The following is a 16,817-nucleotide window of genomic DNA, read 5'->3' on the forward strand; positions in this document are numbered from 1 at the left end:
AGTTACTAAAGCAGTGAGAGTCAAACACAAGTTCAAGCTTTAAAATATGTTTCTGTGGATCATAATATAAGCCGGTGATATATTTAATGTGTTTCATTGCCATAATGGGCGACACGGTGGTGTGGTGGTTAGCACTGTCGCCTCACAGCAAGAGGGTTCCTGGTTTGAATCCCAGCTGGGGCCCTTCTGTGTGAAGTTTGCATGTGTTGCCCGTAGGTGTGTATGTGGTTGTCTGTCTCTGTGTGTCTCTATGTGCCCTGCGATAGACTGGCGTCCGGTTCAGGGTTTACCCCGCCTCACGCCTGATGTCCCCCCTGTGACCCTGATAGGGACGAGCGGTTGAAGATGGGTGGAAGATGGATGGATCGTCATAATGTGGTTAGATTACCTCTTCAAAAACACGATAATCCAGTTTTTAAATGAGTTGTAGGTACATTTAGTGTTTTTCTTTCACACAGAACAGCCGCTAAATGAATCTTGTGGTGAGATTGTTTCCAAATCCATAAAAACAATAACTTTTAATGTAATGTCATCACTGACATGCTATGGCCCTATGAAGAATTTGCAGACCTAAAATTTTAGTGATTTAGTTGTAAAATAACCCCCACATCCTGCTAACTTTATTCACGTTTCCGTCCTCAGGCTCTCAGTGAGCCAGATAGTTTTGCAGGAGTTTATCATCTGACACGTTTATCTATAACGCTTTCTGATGTGCAAAAACATGAACCGTCAAATGACCTGTTGTTCCACGTTCCCCGGTCTTGTCAGGGTGTTTGGGACGGGGTCTTGTGTGAGTTCAGATGGGGTATCTCATGTGAACCTTAAGAAGCTTTCAGCAGTGATGCAGTAGCCGACATCATGTATTAAAGATGGGCAGGCTGCTCTGCTCCTCCTCTGCCTTGAAGCTAAGCTTGACTGAGATCAGTTTGACAACGAGGACTCATTTGTCAGTCTAAACATGTGCAGCGCCGGACCACATACTCACGCGGTTAAATGTGCCTGCACACGCGCAGACACACGTTTTCTCTGTGTGTGTGTGTTTGTGGTCGGGTGGCTGGGTTTTCAGAGGGCATGAACCAGAACTTTATTAAATGGAACGGAGCATGGACGGCTTCTTCGCTTACGTTTATGATGAGAAATGACTTGTTATGTCAGTGTTCATTTAAGGGCCTATACTGACTGAATGTATGATCCGACCCTCCCTGCATACAAAGAACTGTTTTCTCTGTGATAACAAAGAGGCTACGTGCTGAGGCACCATGGGAACGCTCCACTTCGGGGTCGCAGGTGACCGACACACACCATCAAGGCTGATCGCTCAGAGGGGGCACATTAGAATATAGGATGCAAAATCAGTGTAGGCTTGTTTGTGAATGCGCTGGTGTGTGTATGTGTTTTAGTGTGTGTGTGTGTGTGTGTGTGTGTGTGTGTGTGTGTGTGTGTGTGTGTGTGTGTGTAAGCTTGTGTAAGAGAGGCCGAAGTGGGAGGGTGTCTCTTTTTAAGGAACTCTTTTCATTCTTTGAAATCAAGACTTGGCCGACACAAGCAAAGTTTTGCAGTCTGTGTTCCAGATTTGTCCCAGAGAAGATGCGGGAAGGGGGGGGGGGGAGCTGAAGCGAAGCAGCACTTCCTCTTTGAGAGGAAACGGGAAAAGGCTGGGAGAGCGAGATTCTGGAGGCTGCTCCCTTGGAACAATAAAAATCTCACTTTGACAGGAAACGGATCTGCGTCAAAGAGGGCCTGACAGATTTTGCTAAAGGGCAGTAGCGGTGACCCTTGATGGGGCATGAACAAGAGGGCAGCTGTGCCCAACAATGACTTTAAAAAAGGAACGATTTGAAGTGCATGCAATGCATTTTAACAGACATAGATATGTGGTTTACTACGATATCTGTTTTATGCACAGAGGGCCATTAACATCCACAACGTACAAAGAGATGCGAGAGGCAAAGGTGACATAATACAGATTAAATGAGTTATTCCTCCATGTAGAATAGTCAGTACATGAAGGAGAGCTTCTGTTGTTTGCTAAAGTCTCTTGATATGTTTTTGTGTGAATGCTTTGATTGGTCACTCGAGCTCACAGAGATACCACCATTCTTGATAAGAGAGCTTCAGTCTAGTCTGTCCCTCTTGCAGGAGGCTTTTCCAAAACATGTGACGAATATAAAGAAAAAAACAATATTGAATGTCTCAGTCGGGTGTTGGTTCCACCACAGGTCATCAGCTCGTCTTCGGTGCTCCTTGGTACAGATTGTACAAGACTGTGCGGTCTAATCGAGGGATTCATGTCATTGTCATACTCGTCAAACCCCGAGCCTTAGTGAGAGGAAACATCTGTATTGTTTTGTGTTTTCCCACTCCCACAGTTTTTCTTTCAAATGCCACCCCCCACTCTGTATAATGTAGTCAAGTCATGTCAAGAGCATTTTATTTATGCAGTACAGCCCCACAGCCATAAAGTTACCTGAAAGGGCTTCACAGTCTGTACAATTTGTGATGTCTTCTACCCTGAGACCATTTTTTTGTAATACTGACGAACCCAAAACTTAAAGGAATACTTTACTACGCATAAAATGACCATTTGTATATCAATTACTCCCCAAGGGTTTCCTTGTTACTTTTTCGTTTTTGTCGTATGCCTCCAATAGATACAACAACAACAAAAGTCTAGATATAATGAAGTGATAGCATTTAACATCAGCAAAACTATATGCAAACATCTGTTTACAAACTCTCACACAACTCATTCATTCATTCATCATTCATCTTCAGCCTCTTGTCCCTTTCAGGGTCGCAGGGGGGCTGGAGCCGATCCCAGCTGACATCGAGCGTGAGGCGGGGTCCACCCTGGACAGGACGCCAGTCTATCACAGGGCACATAGAGATGAACAGAGACAGACAACCATTCACACCTACGGGCAATTTTTAGAGTCATCAATGAACCGAACACATACATGTCTTATTTATCCAGTCGTTTATGTTGAAATAGAAAAAACAACTCTTTCATATACTGTAAATGTTTGTAGGATATACAATTTTGCGTTCTTCAGTCTGTAGTGCACCGAAGAAGTTGACAGCATGTTTTATCTTCTTTTGAAAGATGGAGGAAAGTACGACAACCCAATACTATAGCTGCCGTATTATTGGTTTATAATTCCTTGGACTCTAGTTTCGGTTCCACTTTAGAAATGGTCTTTTCCTCCGTCTTCCTCTTTTTGAATCACTGTTGTGTTGCAGTGTTTTACGGTCAAGATTTAGTCATCACCACTAATGGAGGCAGGCGTGTAAGTCGGCAGAATGTTTTACATAACTGCAGCTTTTAGAGATCCGATACTTTAATATGGTTATAAGAGGCATTGTCGCCCGGAGAAGTGAAGCCAGGCTTAATGTTGTGCGCTCGTGTTTGTGGTTTACTGTAAAACAGACAGAGATGAGACATTTGAAAACATTTCCTCATTTCCTTCATTTCCGGAATTCATATTAAAGGGATTGTTCGGATCTTTGGATGTGGGGTTGTTTGATGTATTTTGTCCATAGTCATTGTATTATCTACAGTAGATCAGCAGTCGGCACGCCCCTAGTTTGGAGAAACAGGCAGGAGCACGGACATATATTGCTATGGCTGGGGCGAAATGTATTTTAGCCACTTTAAAAAGGCCAACCCTAAAAAAAGGAATATCAGTTGAAGTATGCACTGTATTAACAATTAATTTTTATCCATACAATCAGACACTGATGGGAATGAAACCATGTTTCAGTGAAGCGAAGGGGATTGAAGCTGATCTCTGTTCTCGTCAAAGCCACCTGACATTGAAAAAAACATGAAGAACACAAGTTCTTGGTCAATCACTGCCTCAATCGGTTAGGTTGCAGTTGTAGATCAGCTACTTCTGTGTTCTGCAAAGTAAAATGATGATGTTTTTGTCAAAGGAGTCTGGTGGCAGTGACGAGAGCATAGAACAGCTTCAGTTCCCCCTGTATAAACTTAAATAAGATTGTCTGATGGCAAGGTAAAGTGGTGACAATATTCAAACTATAGCGTACACTTAGGTGGGTAAAATATGTTTAGCTACTGCCCCCACCCACAGCAGTACATTGCTTAGCTTCCCCGCCTCTCCACATGCCTGTTTCTCCAAACTGGGGGCGTGCTGACCACCATCTACTGTAGGAAATACACCGACTATGGAAAAGTCCTTCATACAACCAAAAAAAATCAAAACTTTCCCTTTAAGTTCATTGAGTTGAAATGGCAGACTAACATTGTGTCAAACATGATGGACTCTGCTGAATCACAAGTGACAGAGAACGACACTAGAGGTGAAGCGTGTGTTTCAGCTCTGTAGGATTTCCATGCTGAGCGGCCAAACAGGACATCCTGTCGTCCAAGGCCTGCCACCAATACGCTCCCCTGTCGCCCTCAGCATCAGACAAAGCCGAGGCATGCGCTCATCCGAAGCCCTCCTGGAATTGAAAATACTTTGTGCTGGTGGTCGTGGGCTGGCACTTCCTGTGCTCCACTCCGACATCCACAGTCGCTTTCAAACTACGTAATTCAACACCGATGTTGTAGAATTCCTACACAAATCAAAAAATAGCCTTGACAAATTTTGTGCTTATTTAATATGCGAGTACATGTTGTAATGCCCCCTTTTTTGTAGTGGCCTCTCCTCCGTACAGTATTTCCGTGCTCTTGCTGCCAGCTCTCCTTGTCAGTCTGTCATCAACAGCGCGGAGAGATTAGAGAGTTTATACACATTCCACCAAACTCTGCGTCTCAGAAACACAGTCTGAGCGGGCTCTGATTGGCTTATTTTCCGTGATAATCAAATTCTCCTGCTCTGAGGGTAATGTTTGGAACAGTGGCCGTGTCCTCCGCGGCCCAAACTTCTCCCAAGTTTTGTTCTTTGAAGCCGCGAGAGTGTTTAGTGTGGACGCTCACCGCGCTGCCACACTAATCCTAAAAACATTTCCTCCTGCTTGTTCCACGGTGATTTAACGCCCCGTTCCACGCTCAAATATTTATTGCCTAGACGCTGAGGTGTCACAGCAAGACACGCTGTTGCATGAAGCGTAATATCGTATTTCTTCACTTAGAAACTCGTTGTGTTGCCAACTTCTATCAAGGCTTGTCAGTGTTTGGCCTTCTGCTGTTTTGTGTTGTTTCCATGAGGGGTTTCCTTACATTTGCTCTGTGGAATATTTCACAACTTGCAGAAATAGACTAAACAAGGCAATTATACCGGCATGAGAACTGTATTCACTTCAATAATGGTTAAAAAGATATGAAACAAATGTGCGTTTCATGAATATTAACTCCGTTTACATCTAATCGAATATGTTTGATATAAAAGTGATGTGCGGATTCATCTCATCTCATCTTCAACCGCTTATCTGGGGTCGGGTCGCAGGGGCAGCAGCTTTAGCAGGGGACCCCAAACTTCCCTTTCCCGGGCCACATACACCAGCTCTAACTGGGGGATCCCGAGGCGTTCCCAGGCCAGTGTGGAGATCTAATCTCTCCACCTGGTCCTGGGTCTTCCCCGAGGCCTCCTCCCAGCTGGACGTGCCTGGATTTCAATTTTTAAATTCCTGGTCACACTATAGGAGAAGACAGGGGATCACCAAATTCAAGTAGATAAATAATGGCAACTATAAATGTTGAGGACACATTTTGTGCCAATTCATGCAGGAGATATTTCACTGGATAGGAGTAAACGTTGTCTCGCTGGTGCAGTACATGAAACATCAGGAGATCAGCATTTTCATTAGGATTCATCTTCTGGAGAAAATAAATTGCACAATCCATTCAATATTTGAGATATTTCAGTTAAGAGGAGGGGAGAATAACTGACAGATTGACATCACCAACCCTAGAGATAACAAAACTTATACCCTTCCCCCCCAAAACGGCATATATGCAGTTTTTTTAATGCAAGAATCCACTTTAAAAAGGCCGTAGACTCCTTTCCCGTTGCCAGTATTCGTCTTTTTTTCCCTGTGTGTCACGTTTTAGGTTAACAAACCGTAGAAAGCAGAGTGGAGGCCAGTGAGAATGTTACTTATTTTATGTATACGTTACTTTCAGTCTCCTTTTCAAACTCGGTGCCAACAATGTCCGAGGGCTGCTTGGGCAGAGACGGACACATTTTGTGGATGAGATGACAAAGACTCGCAGAAGTAACGGACGGAGGAGATGCCTGAAAAAGTAGCAAACATTAGCGTACCCACCCGAGAATCATGTTTCCATTATTTTCAGCTGCTGTTTTCAGGATATTACCCCATCCTGATTGTATCAATTCTGTCTTCTGATCCTGTTTTCTTCTGCTTTTCTCTTCATTGGTCATTTATTCCCACATGACCCTTTTAACCGCTTTTTATTTATCTCCTCATCCCGCCATCCTAAACAGTGCATTCTTGGCAAACCGACCCGTAAACTTGCCTGTTCTTGTTACTGAAAGTCTGCCTTGACTCAAAGGCTAAGTGATTCTCTTCCTTGTAGCAACTGAAGAAGCCCAGAAAGTCAATTTTATAGATTGTTGATGCATCCCAAGCTGGTGCGGCTCTGATGACATGTTGTTCTCCTCGCTGTACGCAGGGACACTACATCAAAAGGGTCTGAGTGACATCGGGGTGGAGCAGAGAGCAGGGAGGTTGCTGTTCGGCCGGGCCGCCATCTGTTCCAGAGCTGTCCTCTGGGAGAATACCGGTCCATCACCACCAAGACCACCCAACACAACCACAGCTTCCTCCCAAGAAGTAAGGCTCATACTTGCTTGTCGATTCATTTACAAGCATGCTTCATTCATATTTTGTTCTCACAAAAGCCTTAGCAACATTTAAACTAGGGATACAAGTTAAGATGATTAAATTATCAATTATTCAATCAATTATTTATTCTATCAAATGTAAAAATAATAATAAAATAGTGGAAAAATCCCTGTTATTATTTCCTGGAGCTGCTGATTGTCTGAATTTATCTTACATGACTTTGTAATTGGAGAATAAATAATGATAAAAAGATTAAATTCATCGCTATCTTTGCAGTGACGTCTGGTGTAACCCATTAAGATGTGATTGCATTTATTTATTTTATAAATGGACAATTTTGAAAAGGCGTTGTCGCCTAACACTTTCCCTTCAGTGGGCAGCATATGTTTTTCTGCTTCCTCTCAGACGTTTGCGTAGGTTGAGAGAAAAGACGTTCAATGGGACACAGATTGAACTGCTGTCAGGCGAGCAACATGACTCTTCGTGATGCTGAGAACTTTATAAGAACCCAGCTCTGCGTGTGTATGACGCCCCACCTTCTGTCAGGTCCTAACTTGATTCTCATTGATGTGGCATAAAGACTTTTCTACCTTGGCGTGGACTAGCGCAGCTCGTGCAGCCCTATATTAAAGCACGGTAGTGTTTGAATCGTTGTATTTAGAGGAACCGTCAGTGGAATACCAGTCCAATGCTGTTACTTTCTCCTAAAGTCTTAATGATAGGTTCATTAAAAAGGTATCTAGCTCACTAACTGAGCCCAGATGGCCGAGCAGCAGTTATGGTCCATCAGACAGAGACTCGGGAGGAGATTTATGCCAAACCACAGCTGAACCCCGGGAACCTCGTGCAACAGTCTCAACATTACAGCTATTTGATCTCCTGTCTGTCTCCGGTTTTTACGTGAGATCCCAAGCTCCACTGTCCTTGACATGCATTTAGTAAAAATGTGATTATTCACTGTAGCTGTGGAGAGCAAATCAAGGCAAATCAAAACTGACACTTTGCTCGGCGTTTCTATAAGTGGGCCTGTTGAACGGAGGGGTAAGAGAAGGGGCATGAGATACTGTATCCCCACAGACGGCAAAATATACCCATAGTTTTTGTTTCTTCCCTTAACGGTGTCAATCATTCTAATAAGAGAGCATGAAAATAGAAATCGTGACCCCCTCAACCTTCGATGAGCCCGGCACGCACGACAGCAAAATGTTTCAATAAAAAAGCCTGACAAGTGGGCCTCGCTCAGTCGTGGTTTACAGCTTCTGCACGCGTCTGCACGCTGCTGCATGCGGCCTTTATGAGGCAAGGCGCTCTCGTAACTGAGTCAAAGATGTTAGCAACAACGTGCGAGTGGCGTCGACCCATCAGCAGACTGCGTATAGATCAAAAGTGCTGATGGCACAGAGGAGACAAGAGGAAAAGCAGCAAGGGAGGGTGATAAAACAAGGGAAGACTGGCGGAACTCACGCGCAAGATAAACAAGCCATCAGTCAAACGATTGTTAAGTTAAATGTGTTTTTTTCCCCCTGAGTGGGTTCCTCTGTCATAAAAGGATTTTAGTGCAAGTCCTTGATGTATTTAACACGGCCGTGCTAAAAGCAGTCACATGTAGTGCCACACAACATACATTTTGACACGGTCCCCATGCATCCTGGAAAACCTAAACATGTAGAGAGTAGTTTTGCATTCACTTGGAAGTTGATTAAATATATGATGGAAATAATCAGTGTTGTCCTGGAAAATGTCATTATATTTGAGCCCCTCACTCCGATCACCTACGTGAACCCGTATTTAGTTTGAAAGTGGCCTTGTTGGTAGGATAAGCTGTACTTCAGAGATTTCAAAGCAGGTTTACCAGACGCAAATTTGATTTCAGCTCCCATGTCAGGAAATCTGTGGAGGGGAACGGACTCACAGCAAACTTCTCTGAGTCAAGTCTTAATTTAAATGTGTCAACACTCGGCCTACTGGTAAATTATGTGTACATTTGTTAGAAAAATGTATGTATTTTCACGAAAGACACCTCTATATTTATTGTATCATTATTGTCTAAAAGGAGTAGTTTTCACATTGTGGAACTACTACTTTCTTGCTGAGAGTGGGATGCTAACTTAGTTTAGCATAACGACTGAAAGCAAGGGGAAATGGCTAGCATTGCTCTCTCCGAAGATAACAAATTTGCCTAGCCGGAACCTCTACAGGTCAGCAGAGGTTCATTATTATATCTTGTATGTTTAATCCATGCAAACTCTAAGCTAACCGTCTCCTGGCTGCGGATTCATATTTAGCGCACATTGGAGTGGTTATCGATCTCGGCCAGTAGCGAAGAGTTGTCGCTCATCGATCATCTTCAACCGCTTATCCGGGATAGGGTCCTTTAGAGAAGAGTAAATCTCCCAAAATGTCTCTTGAACTGATTCCTTTACATGGATGAGTATAAATTTGCACCAGTGATTCGCAAACTGCTTTTCTCTTTTGAATGAACATATACTGGAAATAATCATCTCATCTCATCTTCAACCGCTTATCCGGGGTCGGGTCGCGGGGGCAGCAGCTCTAGCAGGGGACCCCAAACTTCCCTTTCCCGGGCCACATTAACCAGCTCTAACTGGGGGATCCAGAGGCGTTCCCAGGCCAGTGTGGAGATCTAATCTCTCCACCTGGTCCTGGGTCTTCCCCGAGGCCTCCTCCTAGCTGGACGTGCCTGGAACACCTCCCTAGGGAGGCGCCCAGGGGGCATCCTTACTAGATGATCCTGAACCACCTCAACTGGCTCCGAGCAGCGGCTCTACTCCGAGTTCCTCACGGATGGCTGAACTTCTCACCCTATCTCTAAGGGAGACTCCAGCCCCCCTCCTGAGAAAACCCATTTCGGCCGCTTGTACCCACGACCTCGTTCTTTCAGTCATGACCCAGCTTTCATCACCATAGGTGAGGGCAGGAACCAAGATTGACCGGTAGATCGAGAGCTTTGCCTTCTGGCTCAGCTCTCTTTTCGTCACAACGCTGCGGTATAAAGGAAGTTCTGCAACACAAAATTGTCTCTATTTTTCAAACTTTTATCAATACTTTTAGTGCTCAAAACTCACACAACCTGTGACGAGGGGTCACATTTTACACATTTCTTTGTATGGACGGGATGACGAGCCAAAAAAAAAAGGGTGGGAATAAATGTGCACATTTCTGAGAGGGCGTCAGACTGGATTTGGAAAAAGTTTGCTGAATTCCACTTTAAATCCCTCTGCTGCCGACTGCAGTTTCCTAGAGAGTCATTAGTGGGACTGAGGTCTTTTCTCGAGAAAAATGGTGGATTTCCGGATGTCTGTGTGCAGAGAACTGTGCATCGTTGAAATGTTCCCTGAGTAATGTACCCACTTACTAATAAAAGCCTGTAGACACACTGTTGGTGCATGGCTGACATCCTGCCTTCTCCAGCACAACACAATGGAAGCACCAGCGTTTCGGAGCCGTGGGATCATACATGTGGAGCCAAATTAGGTTTAGTTTAACAGGAACAAAGTTAACAAACATGTGAATCATACATACTACATGTGACGTTGATAGTAGTTTATTGCACCGCACAGACAGATGCGTCCCTGCGAGCATGCACATGTGCACACGGACTTCCTTTAAGGGTCCGTGTTTATGTCCGTGCGTTGGGACACACAAGGACAGGCCTGCCACAGGATATGAGGAGGGTGTGGTACTCCGGTTTTCTCATTCTCCCACAGACCCTGGGACACACACACGGGACACTCACAGGTCCTTAAGAAACCAGTTGCATGTGTTTGGGTTACATCAGCCTGAACACAGAAAATGTACCTAAAATGCGTAAAGTAAAACACACACACACACACACACACACACACACACAAAGACTCCTGTCCCGTTTCAGAGACGAGGTTAATGAACTTGTTTTGAATTCCTTCACCTCTTGACAGGAACTACATTCCAAGCCTCGAAAATAGCGGATAAAACAAAGAGAGGAAGTGATGTGAGAGCACTTCCCATCGACTCCCCTCTGAATTTATCTCAATCCTGCAGACTTGCTCACCCCTCGCCTCCCGCTCAACCGCACCCTGACCCACGCCGAGGAAAGCGGGGGAAAGATTTTTACTGCTCCAACCTTTGTTATCCACGCACATCAGTTAGGTTAACCCTGCCGTTTAACATCAAGCGAGCAACATCTTCCAATTGTTGCCCTTCTTTGATCCTCTTCGCCCGAGCCTTCACTCAGCCAAAACCAGCCTGGTTGTGATTATCCGCCCTGTTCGGACCAAACTTAAATTTCCCCTCCATCCCTTGACGTAAATGTAGATGCATTGGTGGCGAGAAGTGGAGGATACATCCGTAACATGTGTCGGGGTGTATTTTGCGCTTGATTCAATGCAAACCTGCTGTGACCTGTGACCTCTGATTCAAATGGCATTCTGCTGCAGGGACTGCGGGCAGTGGCGGTACGCGAAATGTCTTTGGCAGAGCTGCGGCAGGGTGTCTCACGTCGGGGTTGGCTGTTAGGGAAAGTCTGTACTTTCCCCTCGACTGTTTATTTTGTCACGATTCATTTCAATGTGACAAATGTTCATCACGCAAACGACTTCTTTTTAAGTAAAATATGCAAACCTCGGCTGTTCCCACAACGGAAAATATCAGTGTTTCTTTCTTCCATCCCAGCCACAGTACAGGTACAGTCCGCTAACTGTATAATAAATTTGCCACCGCATGAATGACGTGCTTGTTATTCAACGGTTATATAAGCATAGAGCTCCGATCTACAGTTTAAATGGATAGAAATCATTTAGCAAGGCTATAGCATGAGGCGTTTAATGTTGATGTAATGCTTCTGTGGGCAGTATTAGAAGGGGGAATAAGGGGTGGGAGACAGGAAGGGCCATTTAGTTACTGGCTCAATCTCCAGAAGCAGATCTTCCGCTTGACGGGTGCTTCCCCGTGTTAACGCTACAATAATATATTGTCGCAGTACGGCCTAGATAGATGAACAGGAGGGAAGGGTGGACTGAGACGGGGATAAAAGCGGGACAAAACCACGCTGTGCAGCAGCAGTGGAATAAGTAATCTATGATGTAGGAGAGCAGTGCGGCAAAGATTGGGGGTCTGTTTGGGCAGTAACATTGCCCGGTGATCTGTAGCTGTTCTGCTAACAGTGCAAAGGCGTTAAAATAGATACTTTCTGTTGTGATTCCTGCAGGGGGAAACTTTTGCACATAGGGTTGAGTGTGTGTAGTTAAAGGGAGATGATATGTTGGACCCTCCGTCTATATTCCACATCAGGAGGTACAGAGACAGGCCCGCTGACCCCTGCCGCCGGTTTATTTTGAAAATAACACAAGAAAAATAAATTCGGCTCTTCCTCGACCGCGCTGGGTCTGGATCAGGTTACATTCAAGGACACGAAACAAGTCCAATGACGGGGTTTCCCGCTCCACGGATGCAGGTATTCCTGTTTCTTTCTCGCCACCTCTTAATCATCCTCTCGGGTCTCTGTCATTGGCACCATCTGCACCGTTTCCCAGCATGTAATGTATACACCGAAAAACACAACTCCCATGCTGCACAACCCTCAATGAAAAACGTAATGATGTGCTGACATCCCGTACAGGGGGGAAAAAAACCCTCAGTGCAAACATGTATGCGCTTTGTGACCGGTGGTAAGATTTAAAGGCCGCTAATGTGTGGGACGATGACCTCCAGAGGGACTCCCCCCGTCTACTCCTGGCCAAAGGAGCGCGGCGAGGTCCCCCCCCCTCCCCTTTTAACAAGTCTCTGCAGGCCCATCCGTCTTCCCAGAGAGCCTGTCAGTCTGTGCTCAGGGATTTATCAGCTTGATAAATGAACCGGCTCTCACATGAAAAGGCGCCATCAGAGGCTACCGGGCACAAAGGGGGCCTATCATGATTTGGGATGTCGCCGTCACACAGTGGCTGCTCAGCTGTCTGCTAACTCCAGTGGACTCAACCATAACTTTGTCTTGGGGAAGTAACTAAACACAACTTTAAGGAACTTCCATTTGTCGGCGACTTCTTTTGTAATTCCACTCCACAAAGTCTCAGAAGGAGATGTTGTACTTTCTTCTAAATTACTTTATGTGATGATTCAGATTCAGATTATTCATGCAAAATAGAATCAGCTGTTTAATTACAATGTATAAGCAGAGCTGTGTATAATGAGCCCCATCTTTACCTGTGATGAGTGCATGAATGCATCACTAATTGATAAAATAGCCTCTGTTTTTTTCTCAAATGGCCCACGTCACTTTATTTATCTTTTGATGCTAATAGTGTACTTTTACTTAAAGGTCCCATTATATGCTCATTTTCTTGGGTTTCTACTTGAACATGTTTACATATTTTAATGTTAAAAAAACATTTTTTTTTCAGAATATACCTGTGTTCACTATAAGTTTGAAACGCCTCGTTTAAAGGCACAGTTTCTGAATTAGTGCTGTGTGTGTTTCTCTGTGGTAAGTTTTAAAAGAAATATATATATATATTTAATAATATGGGACATTCAAGTAAACAAAATAGTTTTTTGGCACTGTTTTGGTACTTTGGTAAGTAAGTAAAAGATCCAAGCACTTCTTCTCACGCATCAGGAAGTCTTTCTTGTTGCTTTCCATCCTAGCCTCATTAAGCATGTTAGCACGTTAATGGATCAAATAACAAATTCAGGATTTGTTAAAAGTGATGCATTAGTGCGAACTGTGCTGAATTCCTAATGTTCTATGTATTCGTGTGGACGTGGTGTGGGTGGCAGTTAATCATAGCAGTGAGGGGGATGGTGAGTTTAAACAGGAGCACACAAACATCCAGACACACACTTGTATAGATGGTGTTTGACCACTGATCACCAGCCTCGCTAGCAGCTCTTATCACCGTCTCGGTCCTGCGTGTGCATGTGTGCGTGTGTGTGTGTGTGTGTGTGTGTAAAGAGGGGGTCAAAGAGCAAAGGAGGGAGAGTAAATGAAAAGGATTCCCAGAGTTGCCAAGTGTAAAGGTTGCAGATGGCTTTAGCAACCCCACGCTTTCCGTCTTCGTCAGAAAACTTAAAGCAATTAACTGTTATCTCACAGCTGAGCCTTCGGTACCTACTGAATCCCTCAGTGTCACTTCACAGCTTTTAGTAAGAGACTTATCTGTTTGAGACGGGTCCTCCACCTGAGCAGACAGCATGAAAATCCTCTTTGGTTCCGCTTCTTTTCTTTAATTATTTTTAATTCTTTGATTATAATTTCTAAGAACGCTGCATTTTTCACTACCTGGCAACCCAAAGGTTCTTAAATATGGATTATTACTGAGATGCAGCATTAATCAATTATTTGTTCACTGTTAAGAAAGCTAAGATAACAAAAATGTACATGCACATAATTAAGAATAGTCTAGTTTATAGTGAATTAAAAGAACAGGCACGTAAGGCACACAGAGCATTCCCACTGCAGAGAAATAAAACATTTTTTATCTGCTTTGTGTGTTGAAAAGTGACTGAAAGTTCAGTGTCTGTTCTTCTTTCTCTCCATGTCCTCATATATGCACAGTATGTTTGTTTTGTCACCCTTAATGAAACATGAGAATGAATGAATCCAACTTGAATATATTTTATCACAAAAAAAACCCTCAAGTGACCAGTAATAAAAATCCAAATGTAACATCTAACGTAACCACTGATAGGAGTATAAGTAACGTATAAAACCTTTGTGTTAATAGCGGCCTTTTCCTAAAATACTGCTGGTTCTGCCTCTGGTGCAGTTTGGGCCTTAAAGTGTTATTCCAGCACAAAATCATCAATCATCAAAGGTCTTTTTGGGCTCTTACACACGTCCAATAAGCCAATGGAGACCGTTCTTTTCGTGTAACAACTATTAACGGAGAAATCCGGGAGAGTCACCAACAGACGGACTTGGCTAGCACTGATTAGCTCTGGGCATCACAGTGAAGGCATTAAAATTTCTTTTTTAACCACTAATGTGGCTCAGTTGGTAGAGCGAGTCGGCCAATGTCCGAGGGGTTGGCGGTTCAACCCCCGCCCTGCCCAACTTGTGTCATGGTTGTTGTGTCCTTGGGCAAGACACTTGTGAGTGTCTATGACTGCTGTATGGTTGAGGAGGTGGTTGGAGGGGCCGTAGCCGCTGATTGGCTGCCACGCTCCCGTCAGTCTGCCCCAGGGCAGCTGCGACTACTACGTAGTTTACCACCACCACGTGTGTCTGTGTGAATGAATGATATCTGGACTCTGCTAGACGCTATATAAATCTAAGCCATAATAATAATAATACTTCTCAAAATCACACAAAACCTCTGCAGTAGCATGATAAGAGTCCCAACACATTCTGTATGTAATTGCCGAAAAAGACCATGGGATGATTTTGCCCTGGACTTACACTTTAAGAACTATGAAAGAGTTCACATTGACTTTGACATTTTAGCTTCTAAATGCTCCACTATGTTCCCCAGCTTTTTACCTCTTGAGCTTTTAAGTGTTTTAACCTTTTAGCGTGACTGAAATAACGGATTCGATGAGATCCAAGCGAAGAACCTTCCACGGCTGGTACGATGGTAAACAGAAATCCGTCCACATTGCAGTCGTCAAACTCTGGTCTATTCTGTCGGTAGCTGATAAAGCACAGCCGGTGGAGCAGGTGGACGTAAAACAAGCCCTGTGTTTGTTTGTTTTCCTCACCCCCCACCTGCTGTTGCTTCCTCCTTTTCATCATTTATTTTGGGTTCCCCTCATTTCATCCTTCACTTCTCTGTCTGTGGCAGGTTGTTCCCAAGCCCCCTCTCACAGCAGGGACCCCCAGATGGCAGATAGATCGTTCACCCCTGCGTGTGATCCGCTTGTAGTTGAGCTTTATTCACGTTTGTAAAAGTTATTCATGACCGTATGACACATTCTGATTTCGAGTTTGATCGAGTTGCGGGTTATTTGATCAATTTCGATTGCCTCCTTTTTTCAACAGCGGAGTCTCGTCTCTGCTCGAGTTGCACTCAAGACACCTGTTTGAAGAATATATGACCCCGAGTTAGTGTGTGTTTATTTAGCTTTTAGACCAGAAGGACACTCACTTACTCACTCACACACACACACACACACACACACACACACACACACACACACACACACACACACACACACACACACACACACACACACACACACACACACGCAAGCAAACAAGCGTTTAAGGGCCAGTTACCTTGAAGGTCCCCACAGGTGTGTTTGGCTGTCCTTTCACTGCTCCCATTCTTAACAAAACAGACTTTCTGCCTCAGCTGTCACCTTGAAACAATCTTTGTCAATTCTGACCTTACGCTGCCTCACAGACTAGAGCCATTCAAACAAACCAAACACATTTATAATCTCTTTTCCATTTCCCACTTGACATGAAGCCATAGCTAATAATACTTTTTTTATTGTGGTCACAGCCCATGGATATTAAGTTGAATTTGTCATGTTTTCAGGCACTTTAAAACAAGAAATAACACAACTATTCAGCTCCGGCGCTTTCACAAATGCACTGGATTGATTCGCTCACACCAACTTAAGGCTTGTGTTGGAGATCGGTTCCTCAACCTGGAAGCGAAACAGTGATTCACTTTCTTCCACAAACACATCACGTCCCAAAAGTCTTGTTGCGCTGAGAAAAGTGGGTGTTTGGGTTTTCTCAATGTAGAAGTGTTACCTAGTTGTGAATGTGGCTGAGTGTGTTTTAAAGGGGTAGTTCAGATTTTTTAGAAGTGAGGTTGCATGACCACCATCTACTGTAGGTAACACGCTGATCCTGCATAAGTACCTCATTCAACCCTACTTCAAAACTATCCAATCTATCCCTTTTAACCCATAAATGTTTTTCGGGCTTTGGCCCAGCTGGAACCTTATAGCTCGCTCCATAAAGTGTTACGACTGTCGGCCAAGCATGTCGGCTTTTCGTCAGCTTCTTAGCTCCCTGCAGCTTCCCTGGCTCAACTTCATACTTCTGTTGTAATCAGTGGAGTTGAGTGCGTCTGCCAACGGGACGGGACGGGACGGGTCTA

Source organism: Echiichthys vipera (genome assembly GCF_963691815.1).
Source record: "Echiichthys vipera genome assembly, chromosome: 16".
In the NCBI taxonomy this organism is placed as follows: Eukaryota; Metazoa; Chordata; class Actinopteri; order Perciformes; family Trachinidae; genus Echiichthys; species Echiichthys vipera.